At 36.2% G+C, this 17,034-nt stretch overlaps 1 protein-coding gene across 2 annotated transcripts in view; it reads left to right on the top strand.

Moving 5' to 3' along the window:
* Positions 1 to 1,271: 1,271 nt before the first annotated feature.
* ZNF507 (zinc finger protein 507) overlaps positions 1,272 to 17,034 on the top strand; it is an 82,932-nt gene continuing 67,169 nt past the window's right edge. For both annotated transcript variants that reach the window (XM_056812224.1, XM_016428204.2), the window contains exon 1: positions 1,272 to 1,644. The gene's annotated coding sequence lies outside the window, so the exon portion shown is untranslated. The remainder of the gene's footprint in view (positions 1,645 to 17,034) is intronic.

The raw sequence follows: 17,034 nt of genomic DNA, 5'->3' as shown, positions 1-17,034 counted from the left end.
ATCCACCTCTTCTTTAGAAGTAGTTAGTTCATAAAAACCATGGGCCTGTGTCTCTGAGGAACTAGGTTGGCCTGGATGAAATCTTTATCATGCTAAAGGTCTGATGGTTTCTAGCTCCCTGGAGCTATTAAGAATTTCTCTATGAGCATAACTGCAGGTGTCCTCTGACAGCAAAGTAAACAACTGTACCCCTGACCTCTCAAGAATAAATAAATAAAGGATCCCACATTCAGTTTCAAAAAATGAACCAGCTTCATGCCACACCAAGAGTTTCCCATTGAGGAAAGCGGCCCTATCCTTCTTCTGTTGAGCCCTAAAAATACTGCAGCTCCTGATAGGCCATTGAGAAATGTTCATTTTACCTTTTCATAATGTTTCTCTGCCTGTGACTGTGCTATGGAGCTGGTGGGTTGCACATATATGGTTAAGGATATGGATAATTCAACAAAAGCTGTCTCCTAGAATCACTATTGCTGTCTTGGGGAGACAGATTCCCTTTAGATGCCCCTTCTTCAGCATCTCCTTTAATTCATTGTTATCATAGGACAGATTAAAACAGTACACAGTCCAACATTATGACATTAAAATTGGACATAGCTCTGCCTCTGATATTTGGAAACAAAATAGCAGATGGCTTTTCCTAAAATGACTTTTATGGCATACCAACAAGCTATATAATGTAAAACCTATTTTTAAAAAATAATAAAAACTGTAAGATATTATTATTGCTTGATTCAGTCTCTCTCCTGAAATGTTTCAGCAAAAAGAAAGCTTAACAAATTTGGGGGGAGGGTGTTGTAAAGATATCAGCTAGGGGGAACAGTTTTGGCAGCTGGTTGGGTTTGAGCTTTGGAACTTCAAAACAGGGTGATACAAAGAGAAGTTCATATAAAAGTGCTGCTATTCATTCATACTCATCTTTTCAGTAAAAACACTTTCTGAACTAGTACAGTTTTTAATAAAGCCAGGAACACAACTACTAGGGAAATGACTCCTTATTCAGAAAGAACAGCTGGGAAGACTAGAAAGTAGTCTGACAGAAAATAAGCTTAGACCTGCATCTTCTAACATATGTTTTAGATATTTATGTTACCTAAACATAAATGGTCACATAAAAAATAATAAAAGAGCATGGAAGGAGATGCCTTCTAGATTTTTCATTGAGAATTCTGAAAAATAAGGAATATATGATGTCACAAAAGACAAAATGGAAAAATGCTATCAAGAATTTAAAAATGTTTACATGAACTCATCTTCAGTGCAACTAGAATTAGAAGTGAAACTACAGAAGTTTGGGAAATTTTGTGTCAAATATTTCTTTGGGGGGGGGAGTCTGATATACAAGATATCCTCCACAAAGTTCTATTTTAACGTCTCATTGTTGAGGCTAGATTCATATTAGCCATAGCAGTGATGCACAAGCTCTGAGAGGTTATACCTTGATGGAAAGGTTTTTATTATAGTCCTGGCAAGAAACTGTCTGCTTTCTGGGAACCAGCCTCGACCGTTTTCGGATAGCTATTCACAACCGACAATGAATCCTTTGACCATGGCAAACTATGCAGGAAACAAAGAAGAATCCAAAATGGAGCCCTCAGTGTGCTTCTCAGTAGTGATGACAGAATAGCAGAGAAGAGACATAAGGTACTAACAATCACATCGATTTAATATTATCTATAAAATTAATTTAGTTATTGGTACTTTAAATATGAGATTTTTATCCAGTGACCAGTGAATGGGCATCCTACTGCAGAAACTGAATTGTATCAGTCTTGATATGAAACCAAAAGAAAGAGGCTGTAATTAAAGAGAAAGATGTCATACCATTTCTCCTGATAGAGACAAAAAAGGCATTAATGGAGTTAATTTTGTGCCAAAAGGCAACAAAAAACATCATTTCATGGGGCATTTGATCATTTAGAATTACAAAGAGTCTCTGGTGCAATTCCTTTAGAGTATGCCCAAATATTTCTTGACTGGTTCCAAAAAATATGTGGGATCTTGGGGTCAGAAGTAGTCTACTTTTAGCCAATTGTTATCTAAGAAATTGAAGTGGGATGTATTAATGAGTCCCCAAACACAGGCCCCTAGGTTTATTAGGCTTCTGAAACAGAAAAACTGGTTACTCAGGGGATCTTTAAAAAAAACCTACCTTCCATCTTATAATTAATACTATTATTGGTTCTAAGGCAAAAAAGAGGTAAGGGCTAGGTAATAAGGGTTGTAGCTTCTTAGGGTCATACAGCTAGGAAGCGTCTGTGGCCAGATTTGAATCCAGAAACTCCCATCGTTAAGTCTGACTCTCAATCCACTGAGCCATGGAGGCATCTTGTAATTAGACTTGGTCTATACTGTTTTTCTCAAAATGACAGTATGTGGCAGCAACAAAATATAAGTAAGGAGAAGGTACCTGTCTATCCTAGTAAAATGGTGATCCCATCCCACGTAGTAGCTAGTGCTAGGGAACTCCAGGGGTTCATACTGTCTTTTGCTTTTTGTGTGATTGTTTTTTCCTTGGGTTGGTGATTTTGTTAATTCAAAAAGTCCATGATATGCCATCATGGCAAGACAACAGCAGTACCCACCAAAACAGTTGGAGGAGATTGTATCTGCACCATCAACAGGGCCAACTGGAAGGAAAAAAAAGGAATACTGAGCAGCTACTCCAGTGCTCTAGGAGAAAGATCTAAGTGAATGAAGAACTAGAATAATTTCTCAATAAGAAAGTGGTCAAAGGACATGAATATTTTTTTAAATAAAAACTACTAATAACCACATGAAAATGTCTCAAATCGGTAATAAAAAGAGAACTGCAAATTAAATCTCTTAGGTTTTACCTCAGGATCAAAGGATCATAGATTAAGAACTAGTCCAAAACTCTAATTTTATAAATGAGAAAACTGATAACTAGAGAACTTAAGTGACTTGCCCAAGGTCAAATAATTAGTAAGTGGTAGAAGTGGGATCTTACCAACTTCTTAGTCTAGCATGAAGGAACTGCTGTTGGGAGTCCCTAAAAAATTTCTCCTTTATGTATCAGGCCATGTGATGTTAAGCTTGGTTCATAGCTGGGGAGCCTTTCTCAAAATGTAAAAGATGATAAAAGGTGAAAATAGCAGGGCTATAGGAAGATACCCTAACACACTATTGATGGAGCTATGAACTAGTCAAATTAATTCTGAATTACATTAGAAAAGTGATGAGATTTTTCAAACCCTTTGACCCAATAAATCCTACAATTCAGCCACAAAATAAAACACAGAAGAAAGGATCCTATATATCCAAGATATTTATAATAGTACTTTTAGAAGTTGGCAAAAAAGTAGAAACAAACTTGGTGCTTATCAATTAGAGAGTGGTTTAGCACATATGGTATATGAATGTAATGGTAGCATAAGAAATAGTGCATAGGAAGAATTCATAGAAATATGAGAAGATTTATATGAATTAATGCAAAGCAAATAGAGCAGAATATTCAGAAAAGCACTATTCACAGTATCTACAATGTTCTTGAAACAACTCTAAAATGCAGCTGAACTCAGATTAAATGCAACAACTCTTGATCTTAGAAGACAAATGATGAAACAATTTCCTCTCAGCAGACAAGTGATTGGCTATGGATGCAGAGCATTGCATGTATAATGTCAGGCAGTTTTTCTTGTTACAAGGAAGGATTCTTTGGAGGTTGCTGTGTATTGGGAAATAGCGGTGGTGTATAAAACAAAAAGTATTAATAAAACTTCAAAAGTTAAAATAAAAGACACTTTACTGCCACTAGGATCAAGTCATAATCATAGGTCATGTTTATAAAGTTTTAAAATTATGAAGTATTTTCTTCACAATACTCCTGAATCAGGCATTACAAATTTTATCCTACCCATTTTATAGATAATGAAACTGAGGCCAAATGCTTTTCCTAAAATCACAAAATTGGCAAGTAGCTGAGCTATGTTTTGCTTCTAGGAACCCTAACTCCAAATCTAGGCTGTTTTCACCACACTAGTCTGCCTTATATAGTCACAGACCATAGTGGAAAATATGCCTACTAGTTTCCTGACTTCCTTTAAAATCTCATCCTCTACAGGAAACCTTTCCCAACCACTTTTAGTTCTAGTGCCTTCCTTCTGTTAATTATTTTCTATTTATTATGAATATCATTTGTATATATTTATTTGTGTGTGTATATGTATATATATACACATACATATATACATATATATATCAACTACTTGAAGAAAAGGACTCAATTTTGCCCCTTTTTGGTAACTCCAGCATTTACCACAGAGCATGGTACATAGTAGATGCTTAATAAATGTTTATTGAGGTTTTAGGAGCCCCATTAATCTGGAAATCACTCTACATTTAATTAGTTTAAGAATAATGTAGCCAGAATTCCGGAATTAAACCCTTTTCATTTTCATGCCTGGGGAAACCTTGCCCAGTGCTGAGTTTCATTCTAGCTCCTTCATTAATCCAGATTTTATTATTTTAACCAACCTAGTAACATTGCCTTTAGAAAAGTAATTCACAACCCTAGTTTTGTGACCACCATAGCCACTCTCTCCTAAACTCAGACATTTCTCATTATTTCAAAAGGTATTTGAAATTCTCAAAATTAATTTAAAACTTTAAAAACAAATATATGCTGAATAGGACATTTGGACAGGGGAAAGACTGGGTCATAAAATTCAAAAACTAGCACAGGAAACTGTGGCTTTAGGAACATTTCAACAAAGTTAAAGAATGTGACTACATGAGGTTGAGTGATGGAGCCAGAAATAGGACTTTGTATAGCATGATGCTTACACATGGTAGGCACTTAAAGTTTGTGGGATGGGGTGGGATGGAATTGGGATGAAACTGTTGTGTTTTTTATACCCGAGGAAACCTAGTCACTCCTTGAAAAAAAAGGAGTTGGGGTAAAGGGTCAGTGTGTACAGATTTAATATGTGTCCGCTCCCTTGTATCCAACCCAACACCCCAAACCTATCCAAGAATTGGGCTTAGGGATCAGAATGGTATAAAGCATTATATACACATTAGAAAATCAATGACATGCTTGACCAAACACAAGACTAAATCAGGAGATATGTCTTCTTTTTCCTCAGTGAGATTTAATCATCCCTTGAGAAAGTCACTTCACTTTACCTTGCCTTAGCTTTCCAATTCATGAAACTGAGAGAACACTGTGATATTTGAATCCTGACAGTATTCCTTGGGAAGCTATAAAATGATAACATTACATGCAAAACTACAATTGGTTATTATTTTAAGTAAATTCATTTTTCAGAATTTCAAAACAACAAACATTAGAACAAGATATTCTTCATCGTATAGGACCTGTGTGACCTCAAATTGAAGTAATTTTCAAGGTTGAAATATGCTGGATGATTTTAATACCTATTGCAATAGTCTACTGGTTGGAATTCTTGCTTCAAGTCTCTTCTCCATTCCAGGCCATTCTCTACTCAGCTATCAAACTATTCCACCTAAAGCCCAAGTTTGACCATGTTACAGTCTCCCACTCTATAATTCTCCCATCCACTCCCATAAATAAATAATTTTATTAGTAAATTAACTCCAGTGGCTACCTATCACCTTCAATATCAAATATAAAATTTTCTGTTTAGCATTCAAAGCTCTTCACAATCTGATCCTCTCTAACCTTCTTATTCTTCACTCACCCCATTCCCACTCTGATATTTAGTAAAAATTATCTTTTTGCTATTCCTTAACAACACTCCATCCCCCAATTCTGAGTGTTTTCACTGGCTGTCTCTTCTGCCAGAAAATTATCTTGTTCCTCATCTCTAGCTTCTTTAATTCCTAGATAAAATCCTATTTTCAACAAAAATCCTTTCTTGGTCCCAACTTAATGCCACTTCTTTTGATTATTTCTAATTTATCTTATATGCATCTTGTTTATACAAAGGTCTTTGCATGTTGTCTCCTCACTGGACTATGAACTCCTTATGAGCAGGTAATGTCTTTTGCCTTCTTTGTATCCCCAGCACTTAGTATAGTGCCTGGAACATATGTGCATAATTCTCATTGACTAACTGCCTAGGCAAATCTAACACTCTTACCTGCAGAGACTATGTTGACCTATATTAGTAGAGGGAGTTTTCTCACCCTCCAACTCCTATTACCAAATAAATGCCAAGTCCAACACCTAGCCCTGTGCCTATCTCTAGCATCATACTAAACTATCCACTTTTTAAAGCATAAATTGTCTCATCTAAATTTTGTAGCATCCCTCACCCAGCACCTAGCACAGTCTATACAATAAGGTCCTTGTCAACTGTTTGCTGCAGAACATCAAAAAGTTTTGAAAGTTCCACAAAAACATCCCCAGTACTGAAACATTCAGCATGCCATGGATCAGACAACCATCATAACCCATTTTATCCAAGTTTTCAAGTCAGTCTATTATAAGATTATATCTGTGTGAGCATATCTTTGTTTTTTTTTTTTATGGAAGTCAATGAAAAAGTAGAACTTGTTTATAGATATTTATTGCCAACTACAAGAATATTAGAAAATAAGTATTGTTTTATTAGTTTAGAGATAAGAAGTAGAGTGGCTGGCTTGAGAATGAATTGAAGTTTGAAGCAGAGCTGAGAGAGTGTGTTAATTTCAAATGCTGACAGTTATAACCATTTTTCTGTCAGTTACTCTCTCTGGCAGTTGGGTGTTGGTCTCTGGCAGTTGGCAGAGACACACTCTCAGGGCTGGAGGAGGTAACATCTTTGCCCCTCTCTCTGTCTGGGGGAAAGACCTGAAGGACCTTAGTGTTTTCTTTTTCCAACTTGAGAAAAACTATTGACTATCTATTTCTGTCTTCATAAATTGGTTTATAACTGAGATGACCAAATAAAGATATGGTCTTTGGTTTAGACTCTGAGTCTGTTAAGATTCAGAATCCTAGCATGATTCTTGTTGAAACTCAATGAGCTAGACTTTGTTATTTTATAATTTGAAAGCAAAGTTAAGAATTATACGGATAATAATAGTAGTTTTATTTAGAATAGTATAAATTTGGGATAGTCAGATCAGGGAGGATTAGTGTATCCTGTGAAACACAGGAGAAGCAGTTCCTTGTGGAACCAGGGAGTTCATTTGGGTGGATTTAGAATCCCTTTGAATTAGAAATCCCTGTTATCCTTATATATTTCAATAAATATTTTATTTTTTAGAATAAGGGTCTCTTTAGCATCCTTGCTCTTGGCCCTGAAGGGAAGTTCACATTTGAGCTTCACTTCACTTCATTACTAAAGATACTTTTGATTACATTTATCAAAAGTATCTGGACAGTTTTGAATCTGTATTGGCATAGTTTCCCTATCTATTTTTATAACTTGCCACATTATTATTTTTACACAACTTAGCTGGAATTTAATCCAGTTCAAAAAACAAACATTAAGCATCAACCATGCATGAGGCATTGTGCAAGGGGCCAGTATTAAAAAAAATGAAAAAGAAACATTTCTTGCCCTCAAATTCTACTTGGTGAAGGGGTGAGAGTGGAAAGGGCATTACAAAATCATTTAAACCATTATGAATTATCTATGAGGATCCTACCATATGCCAAGCATGTTGCTAGGCACAGGAGATTCAACAGATATAAATAAATGCAAGACTGTTTCAGGAAGAAGATAATACTAAGACCTATTGGAATCTAGAAAGGCTTAGCCCAAGAGATGTTGCCTAAATTGAGCTTTGTAGGAAACAAGGAATTCTAAGAGGTAAATACGAGAAGGAAGTTCATTCTAAGCACCAAGATGAGGAGCAGAAAGTCAAGGTCAGAGAATATTCAGTAGACCAATTTGGCTAAAAGAGAATAATATAAAATAACCCTGGAAAAGTGAATTGAAGTCATTTGGCAGAGGTCTTTGATTTCCAGGTCAAGGATTTGTTATTAGATGATTGATTAGTTGGTGTTTATCTTGGGTAGGCTTCAGTTCTAATCCAACAACCCAGATAGTTACTCAAGAAGCATACATAGATGCAGGCTCCATACACCAGCATATGTATACACACAAAATCTACCATTATACTGTTCAGGGACTCTGCTGTCTTTTACTAAGGTCCTAATGGAAGGTAAAATGTGGAATGACTCTATATTAGTGCTCATGAAAAAATTCAATAAAAGCAGATTGGGAGAAGAAAAAGATCTTGATATGACTTAATATTCTAATGATCATACTACTTTCCTTATTATGGCAGCCCTCTGACTCTAACAGACCATTTGGTTCCTGCTTCTAGAGTTTCTTTAATAAGCCTTATCAGAATGTGTTGAAAAAAATTAAACCTTCTTTACAGGGTACCAACAAAATAGCACCATTCTGGGAAGAGGCATAAAAGAGCCTAAGAGCTGACCTAGAAATAAAATAACTACTTATATCCAAAATTGCAATTTTTAATTTTTGTTTAAGTGGAATGAGTTTCCCATCACTTTAGAAAACTAATTTAAAATACATATTACAGAGGTGATGGACTCAGAGTGCAGATTGAGGTAAAATATATTTTGGACATAGTTAATGTGAGAGTGTATTTTCTTTGATTATACATATTTGTTACAAGTATTTTATAGGGAAGGTATATTTTAGTTGATTAAAATTTTTAAATAAAATATATATTACATTAGGGTCTATAAACTTATATGAGAAAAGGATTACATCTTTATTTCAATATGACTTGTTTCCTTTGTAATTCTATGTATTTTACTTTCTGGATTTAAAAACATTCTGACAACAGATCCACAGACCTCACCAGATTACCAATAGAGTCCATGACACACACACAAAAAAGGTTAAGAACCCTTGCATAGAGGAATGAATGGAAACTCCACAATGGGAAGAGATTTCTACACTTGATATTCATTTATTTTCTAATTAGAAAGAATAAAAAAGCCTTATCTGAAAGGATCACAGGATCATAGATTTAGGACTGGAAAGGACCTTAGAGGTCCTCCTCATTTCAGCCTCCTTCATTTAACAGATGGGGCAGCCCAGAGAAGTGATGTGATTTACTCAATGTCACATAGATAACACAAATGATCTTGGAAGCAGAGCTGGGATTTGAAACCAGCACTCTTCTTGCTATACCACCTTTCCCCTCCTCCTCCTCGATTTGTGGGACTGGAGAGGAGGGAACCAGAATTTGAACCAACACCTTTGAGCCCTGAAACTAACCAATAGAATGACCCAGTGTTTGTTGAGGATGATGTTAAAGCTTCACCAAACAAATGACATATGAATCATCAAAGAATGGGCTGATGACTAAGAAGAAACAAGGTATATGGGCAGGTTATGGTAGAGGAGGGTAATACTCAAGCATAGCAAGGTCTTGGGGATGTGAAACTTCACACAGATTCATAGAATCAATTGGTCACCTAGAAATGAATAACACATCTGTGAAGAAATCAGATGATTATTACCAAGTGCATTATCTTGCTACAATAAAAGAACCTCTGAATAGGAGACACTTTCCAGCAAGTCAGATTTTGCATTGCTTCTTGGTGCCAGCCTGGTGATTGGTTTTACATTAAACTCTGCAGCCTGTTAATCCTATGAGTTAATATTCAGAGTGGGCAACTCAAGTCACTCAATGTACTTTGAATACTCTTTTTTCCTTAAAAAAAGAAAAAAGGAAAATGAGTTCAATCAGGTTACCATATTGTATTCATCGAGCTAAGATGATCCTGAAAATAGGCCCTTTTTTAATCTTTTCTGGACCATTCCTTGGAAGGAGGGCTTTGTTCATTTTCTATCCTTTTATCTGCTTGCTACTTTTAGTTGGGAGTAGTGCTGGTCATTTCTGCCCTTCTGAGCTTAGTAAAATATAGGAAGTTTCCATTTCAATGTACAGAATACACTAGAAGTTTAGCATGGGAGTTCTTACAGAGCTTGGGTAATCACAGGATTAGAAAAGCAAATAAATTAAAAGGAATCTAGGAATATTCCCCAAACCAGAAAAACAAAGACAGACTTAATTGACTCAATTTGAAATAGCTAAGGCAAAAGTTGTACCATTCATATCTGACACCATCATGAAACTTGGATATGCCATTCAATCTAAACACAACTTTTCTTTCATAAAAGCAAGAAAAAAAAGCTGTATTCCCAAATTGATGGTCTTTCTCTTCTTTTAACCAAAAGAGCATAAAAATTCCAGATATAGAGATGGAGCCAAAATGGCAGCAAATAGGCAGCAACTCATCTGAAGACTCCCAAAATTCCCCTCCAAATAACATTAAAATAATACCTCAAATTGAATTCTGGAGTGACAGAGCCCGCAAAATATTTGAGTGAGACCTCTTTTTGTCTCAAGACAAGTTAGGAGGTCAGCAAGAAAGGTTTGTGACATTGGGTAGGGTCAGCCTAAAGCACAGTATACAGCATGGTAAGACAAACAGGCCATAGAGGTAACTGCAAAAGTAGCAGTAGCAAGTTCAGAAACTCTCATAACAGTGATGGTAAGGGTGTCAGACAAGTGGTCAGAAAAAGATTATAAATAAGGGAGGCAGCTAGGTGGCTCAGTTGATTGAAAAGGAAGCCTGGAGATGGAAAATCCTGGCTTCAAATCTGGCCTCAAATACTTCCTAACTGTGTGACAAGTCACTAGGCAAGTCACAACCCCCTTGTCTACACCTTACCACTCTTCTCCCTTGAAACCCTTGAATATACAGTATTGATTCTAAGATGGAAGGTTAAAGGGGAGTTTTTTGTTTGTTTTTGTATTTTAGAAAAAGAAAAAAGTAATTACAAGGAACTCTTTGCTGGCATTGACTACAGGGCCCTGTTGTGTGCCCATATGTAGTTCTGGGTCAAAGTTCCAAGAACTAGTTCTTGCAGCCACAAAGGAATAGGACATCTTGGTCAGAGTTCTGGGCACAAGAGGAACACTTACTGTCTTTCAAAAGGAGCAAGAGACCCTGGTCTCAGTTACAATGCAGAAAGAAGAACTTGAATGTAGGTTGCAACAGAGCAAGGACCTGATTAAAGTTCCAGGACCAAGAGGAAAGCAAGCTCTTGTGGCTATAGGGAGCGAGAATCCTTCCAGGGTAAAGAACAGTGCAAAGATCAAAACAGCAGTGACCACACCTCTCCTTGAATCATAACATCTTGGAAGCACCAAGAACTTACAGACCATAAGAACTAGCTCTGAAAACAGCAGCAATAAAGGCCTAAAAGTTGAGACAGTGCTCACTCTACCAATAGAACAGAGCCCAACTTTTATATGAAGTTAAAAGACAAGAAATAGGCTGGGGAAAGAAGCAAATAACAAAAAAAGAACCTGACCATCAAAAGCTACTATTGTGACAGGGAAAATCAGAACACAAACTCAGAAGAAGACACCAACATCAAAACAGGGCAGAATAAAGAGAGAGAGAGAGGGAATAGGAACATAGAATGGAGGGAAATGCAAAGTTAACAAGTATAACTATGAATATGAATGGGATAAACTCACCCAAAAAATGGAAGCAGAAAGCTGAATAGATTAGAAACCAGAATCCAACAATACATTGTTTAGAAAAACATATTTGAAACAGAGAGACACACAAAAAAATTAAAAATAAAGTACTGGAAAAGAATCTATTATGCTTCAGCCAAAGTAAAAAAGGCAAGAGTAGCAATCTGATCTCAGACAAAGCAGAAAACAAAAGTAGACCTAATAAAAGAGAATAAGCACAGAAACTACATTTTCCTAAAAGGTGACATAGATAATGAATAATATAAACATATATACCAAATGGCATAGCATCCAAATTCTTAAACTTAAATGAGTCACAAGAGAAAATAGTAAAACTATATTAGTGGGAGACCTCAACATTCTCCTCTCAGAACTAGATAAATCTAATCACAAAATAAAGAAGAAAAAAGTTAAAGAGATGAATAAATTTTTAGAAAAGTTATATATGATAGATCTCTAGAGAAAAATTAACTGCAATAGAAAAGAGCAGGAGCAGCTGGGTAGCTCAGTGGATTGAAAGTCAGGCCTAGAGATGGGAGGTCCTAGGTTCAAGTCTGGCCTCAGACACTTCCCAGCTGGGTGACCCTGGACAAGCCATTTGACCCCCATTGCCTAGCCCTTACCACTCTTCTGCATTGGAGCCAATACACAATACTGACTCCAAGACAGAAGGTAAGGGTTTAAAAAAAAGAGTATACCTTTTTCTCTTTCTCAACTGCACAAGACATCTTAACAAAAACTGACCATGTATTAGGACATATAAACCTCACACAGAACATGCCATTGTGAAAAAAAAATTCTTCATTAATGAGCCTTAGAAGAATAGATTAAAAATTATTTGGAAACTAAATAACCTAATCATAAAGAATGAATGAGTCAAGGAAAAAAATTGTAGAAACAATAAATAACTTCATCAAAAAGAATAACAATAACAAGACAACATACCAGATTTTATGGGATGCAGCCAAAGCAGTACTTAGAGGGAGATTTAAATCTCTAAATACTTACATCAGTAAAAGTGAAAAAGAGCAGATCAATGAATTAGGCAAGCAATTTTTTAATGAGAAAAAGAGATCTTCTAGGGGTAGAGTCAAGATGAAGGAGTAACTAGAGTAGCAGCACTGTTCACCAAGAAAATCCTCTCTGACCAAGATTAAAATATTGCCACAAAATGAATACAGGAGTTAAAGAACCAACAAGGAGACAGGGTGAAACAACCTTCAAGAAAAACTATCTGGGGAACTGAGGTGAGAAGGGAGCAGAGTTAATAGGAGGCTTTAGCAGGGAGTAAAGAGCAAGCCAAGAGTAAACTACAACCCTCCACCCCACTGCACATCAGTTGTCACAGGTTCTGAAAGTAAGCCCTAGCTAAAAATAAGACCCTGAGATCCTGCCTGGGCAAATAGTGGTCCAATCCAACCCACACCCCTTGAAATTTCAAACCTGTGGAGAAGTCCAGAGTCCCAGCCCAGGGTAATCTGGGCTGAGGGGGGCTAATCCTTGTGGTCAGAGAGTAAGACCAGGAATCCCAGTCTGGACTTGGGATGAGGACATAATTCATAATTTGGAGAGAGGATACAATTTTCAGGGGAACTTCCCCCACCACCATCAGATCTTTTTGCCCAAAACTAAGTGTGGAGTTCCAGGACAGGGCAATCAAGGGTGTGTCTGATTGAATCAAGAAAACTTTGAGACCAAAAACTTGAGCCTAAACCTAGTGCTAGAATTTGATCAGTCTCTGACCTGATCAAGTTTAGACTGAAATCAAAAGCTTACACCCAAGCCTGAAGGAAAGTGTTTAAGCTATCAGCATCTCAAGGATCAATTGAATCAGCATGGCAAGGGGACTCTCAGAGCTCTCAGCCCTCAGATAATCTGGTAAATTAGCAACAGCCCAGAAAATAAGTTAAAAATAGCATCAAGAAAAGACTGAAGTTTAAGAGGGTATCCCATCTTCCCAGAAAACAGAGTCTACCTATAATTAGATAGGAAAAATGAGCAAACAACAAAAAAGCATGTAACTCTAGAGAATTTTTATGGAGGCAAAGAGCAAGGTACAGACACAGAAGGGGACAGTGAAAGCAAAGGAAACACATGCCAAGTCCAAAAGAAAACTCTGGATTGGACACAGAGTCTGGAAGAGCTCAAAAAAGACTTCAAATACCAATTATGAGAGGCAGAGGAGAAGTGGAGAAGAGAAATGAAAATGATACAGGGAGAAAGGAAAGTGATGCAAGGAGAAAGGAAAGTGATAAAAGAAGAAATGGGCCAACTGAAAAAGGAGAACTAAAAACTGACAGAGAAAAAAACCAGGTCTTAAAAATCAGAATTGATCATCTAGAAACTAATGATTTTATGAGAAATCTAGAAACAATAAAGCAGAATCAGAGGAATGAAAAAATCAAGGAAAGCATGAAATATCTTATTGAAAAGACAACTGACCTAGAAAATAGATCTAATAGAGACAATTTGACAATTATTGGACTACCTGAAAGCCATGATGAAGAAAAAATCTTGGACATCGTATTACAAGAAATTATCAAAGATAACTGCCCAGAGATCCTTGAACAAGAAAATAAAATTGAAATTGAAGGAAATTCACAGATTACCTCCAGAAAGAAAGCCTCAATTGATAACCTCCAGGAATTTAATAGCTAAAGTCAAGAGCCACCAAGCCATGGAAAAGATACTTCAAGCAGCCAGAAAAGAAAAAAAAAACCTTTCAAAAACCATGAAGCTAAAATCAGGATCACACAGGACCTAGCAGCTTCTATGGATCAAAAAGCATAGAATATGATATTCAGGAAGGCAAAAGATTTGGGCTTATAACCCAGAGTCACCTATCCAGCAAAACTAAATAGATTCTTTCAGCGGGAAAATGGTCATTCAATAAAATAGAAGATTTGCAAGCATTCCTGAGGAATAAGCCAAACCTAAGCAAAAATTTGAAGGCCAAATATGAGACAAGAAAGAAGTAAGGGAATTAAATCAAATGCTAGAAAAATTAGAGTTAATAGATATCTGGAGAAAATTGAACAGGGAAAAAAGGAATATACCTTCTTCTCAGCAGTACATGGTACATATACAAATATCAAACAAAACCAATGCAACCAAAATTAGAAGGAAAGCAACAAACTCAGAGAATATTTTTAAAACAAAACTGCCACAGGCAAGGTCCAGACTCACTTGCGAGTCCAGGGGTTCCCAACAGGTGGCGAACAATCAGTCAAGAAAATAACAAACAGAAGACAGTTGTATCTCTATGGCCATGGGAATGCTTTGCATCCAATAGCTGCTCCACCATCCCCAGGCTTGATGTTTATTTTTATACCCATTTTCTTGGCACACAATTACATTACCTAACACACATGTCTAAATGGAGATAATTGGAAAAGTGATATATTAACTTTTAACAAATCACTTGATTAACATCCTATATTCTTGTATTGTGGTTACAGATTCTTGACAGCATAAAGTTTCATGCAAGATAAATGATTTTGTCACAAGTGGCTTAATTTTCTCATTACCCTGTGAGAAGTTTTGAGCTTACAAACAATCAAGGAAAATTACATATTACTTTTAATAAAATGGAATAATTAACCAGAAGTTCTTAAAAGACAATTCAACAATCATATAATTGAGTTTGAGAGGTACTGGGGACACGATTCATAGTTAATATTAGACTGATCATTTCTCAGGGTTTACTAGGGAGTTTCTCACTGGCAAGTTGCTGGTTTCTGAAGTCGAGTCACTGAGGCATGATGAAGCTTGGTGTACCTGCACATTTTGTATGGGCCTTTATGGTTGATTTTTATGCTGGCTTCATGAGAATAAGTTTCTCTAAGTGGAAAAGTTCTGGGCTGGACCCATAGCTGCAGTTTTACTGGGAATTATGTACCTAAGTAAAAGTTAACCCATGATAGTCTTTTGGGATTGAGTTTGAGGGTCTGATCTTTTGGTGATGTTTTAGAAAAATAGAGTGCAGGCATTTTGCTCTTGCATTATTCCTTTTGAGATTAGGGAGAATGATAGTCATGTCAATTCCATAGGTAAGGGACATTGATGGAAGAGGTCATGCAAGGGGGACTGAGTGGGAAATCACATCTTGCCAAGGGCAACTCAGTGGCCTCCTTAGCTACCACATGCGACTCTGTCAAGGCGTTGTGGTCTGATGGCTCCCAGCACAAAACTATCTGACAAAGGTTTAATTTCCCAAATATATAAGGAAATAAGTCAAATTTACAAAAAATCAAGCTATTTCCCAGTCAACAAATGGTGGAAGGACATGAATAGGCAATTTTGACATAATGAAATCAAAACTATCAATAAGCACATGAAAAAAATATTCTAAATCCCTCCTGATTAAAAAAATGCAAATTAAAACAACTCTGAGGTACTACCTTACACCTAGAAGACTACCTAATATGACAGCAAAGGAAAGTGATAAATTTTGGAGGGGATTTGGCAAAATTGGAACACTAACACACTACTGGCGGAGTTGTGAATTTGGTCCAACCATTCTGAAGGGAAATTTGGAACTATGCTCAAAGGGATTTAAAAGAATGCTTACTCTTTGACCCAGCCATACCACTGTTCAGTTTGTACCCTAAAGAGATAACAAGGAAAAAGACTTGTACAAAAATAAATATAACCTTGTTCTTTGTGGTGGCAAAAAAAAAATTGGAAAATGAGAGGGTGTCCATCAATTGGAGAATGGTTGAACAAAATGAGATATTTGACAGTTATGGAATACTATTGTGATGAAAGGAATGATGAACTGAAGGATTTCTATGTGGACTGGAAAAACCCCCAAGAATTGAGGTAGAGAAAAAAGAGTAGAACTCAGAGAACATTGTACACAGCAATGACCCAGGACAATCCAGAGGAACTTTGAGAAAGAATGTTATCCACATCCAGAGAAAGAACTATGGGAACAGAAATGCAGAAGAAAAATATATGATTGATCACATAGTTCGATATGGTTATGATTAGGGTTTTGATGTTAAAAGATCACTCTACTATAAATATGAATAACATGGAAATATGTTTTGAACAATGATACATGTATAACCCAGTGGAACTGCTTATCAGCTCTGGGAGGGGGAAGAAAGAAGAAGGTTGGGGGGTGGGGGAGGATTCATGAATCATGTAAACATGAAAAAATATTCCAAATTTAAAAAGGGGTGGATAAAATAAAATTAGAAAACAAACTAAAAATCCCTAATTAAACACCAAATTGGAAATCTTGAAAATCAAAGTAGAGATTAATAACATTGAAAGTCAGAAAAGCATTGAACTTTTAAATAAAACTAGGAGCTGGTTTTATGCAGGGGACAGAGAAGGAGCAATAAACAGCTAAATTATTGGTTATTATGATTTTTGGAAAGAGAGAATAAATCCAAATTACCAGTATTAAAAATGAAAAGAGTGAATTCACCACCAGTGAAGATAAAATTAAAACAATTACTAGGAGCTATTTTACCCAATTATATACCAATAAATCTGATAAACTAAATAAAATGGATACATATATTTATAGTACCCATTCCTATTAAAAAT

Source organism: Monodelphis domestica, chromosome 1 (genome assembly GCF_027887165.1).
Source record: "Monodelphis domestica isolate mMonDom1 chromosome 1, mMonDom1.pri, whole genome shotgun sequence".
In the NCBI taxonomy this organism is placed as follows: Eukaryota; Metazoa; Chordata; class Mammalia; order Didelphimorphia; family Didelphidae; genus Monodelphis; species Monodelphis domestica.
The sequence above is the reverse complement of the archived record's forward strand: the minus strand, read 5'-3'. Positions and strand labels throughout refer to the sequence as shown.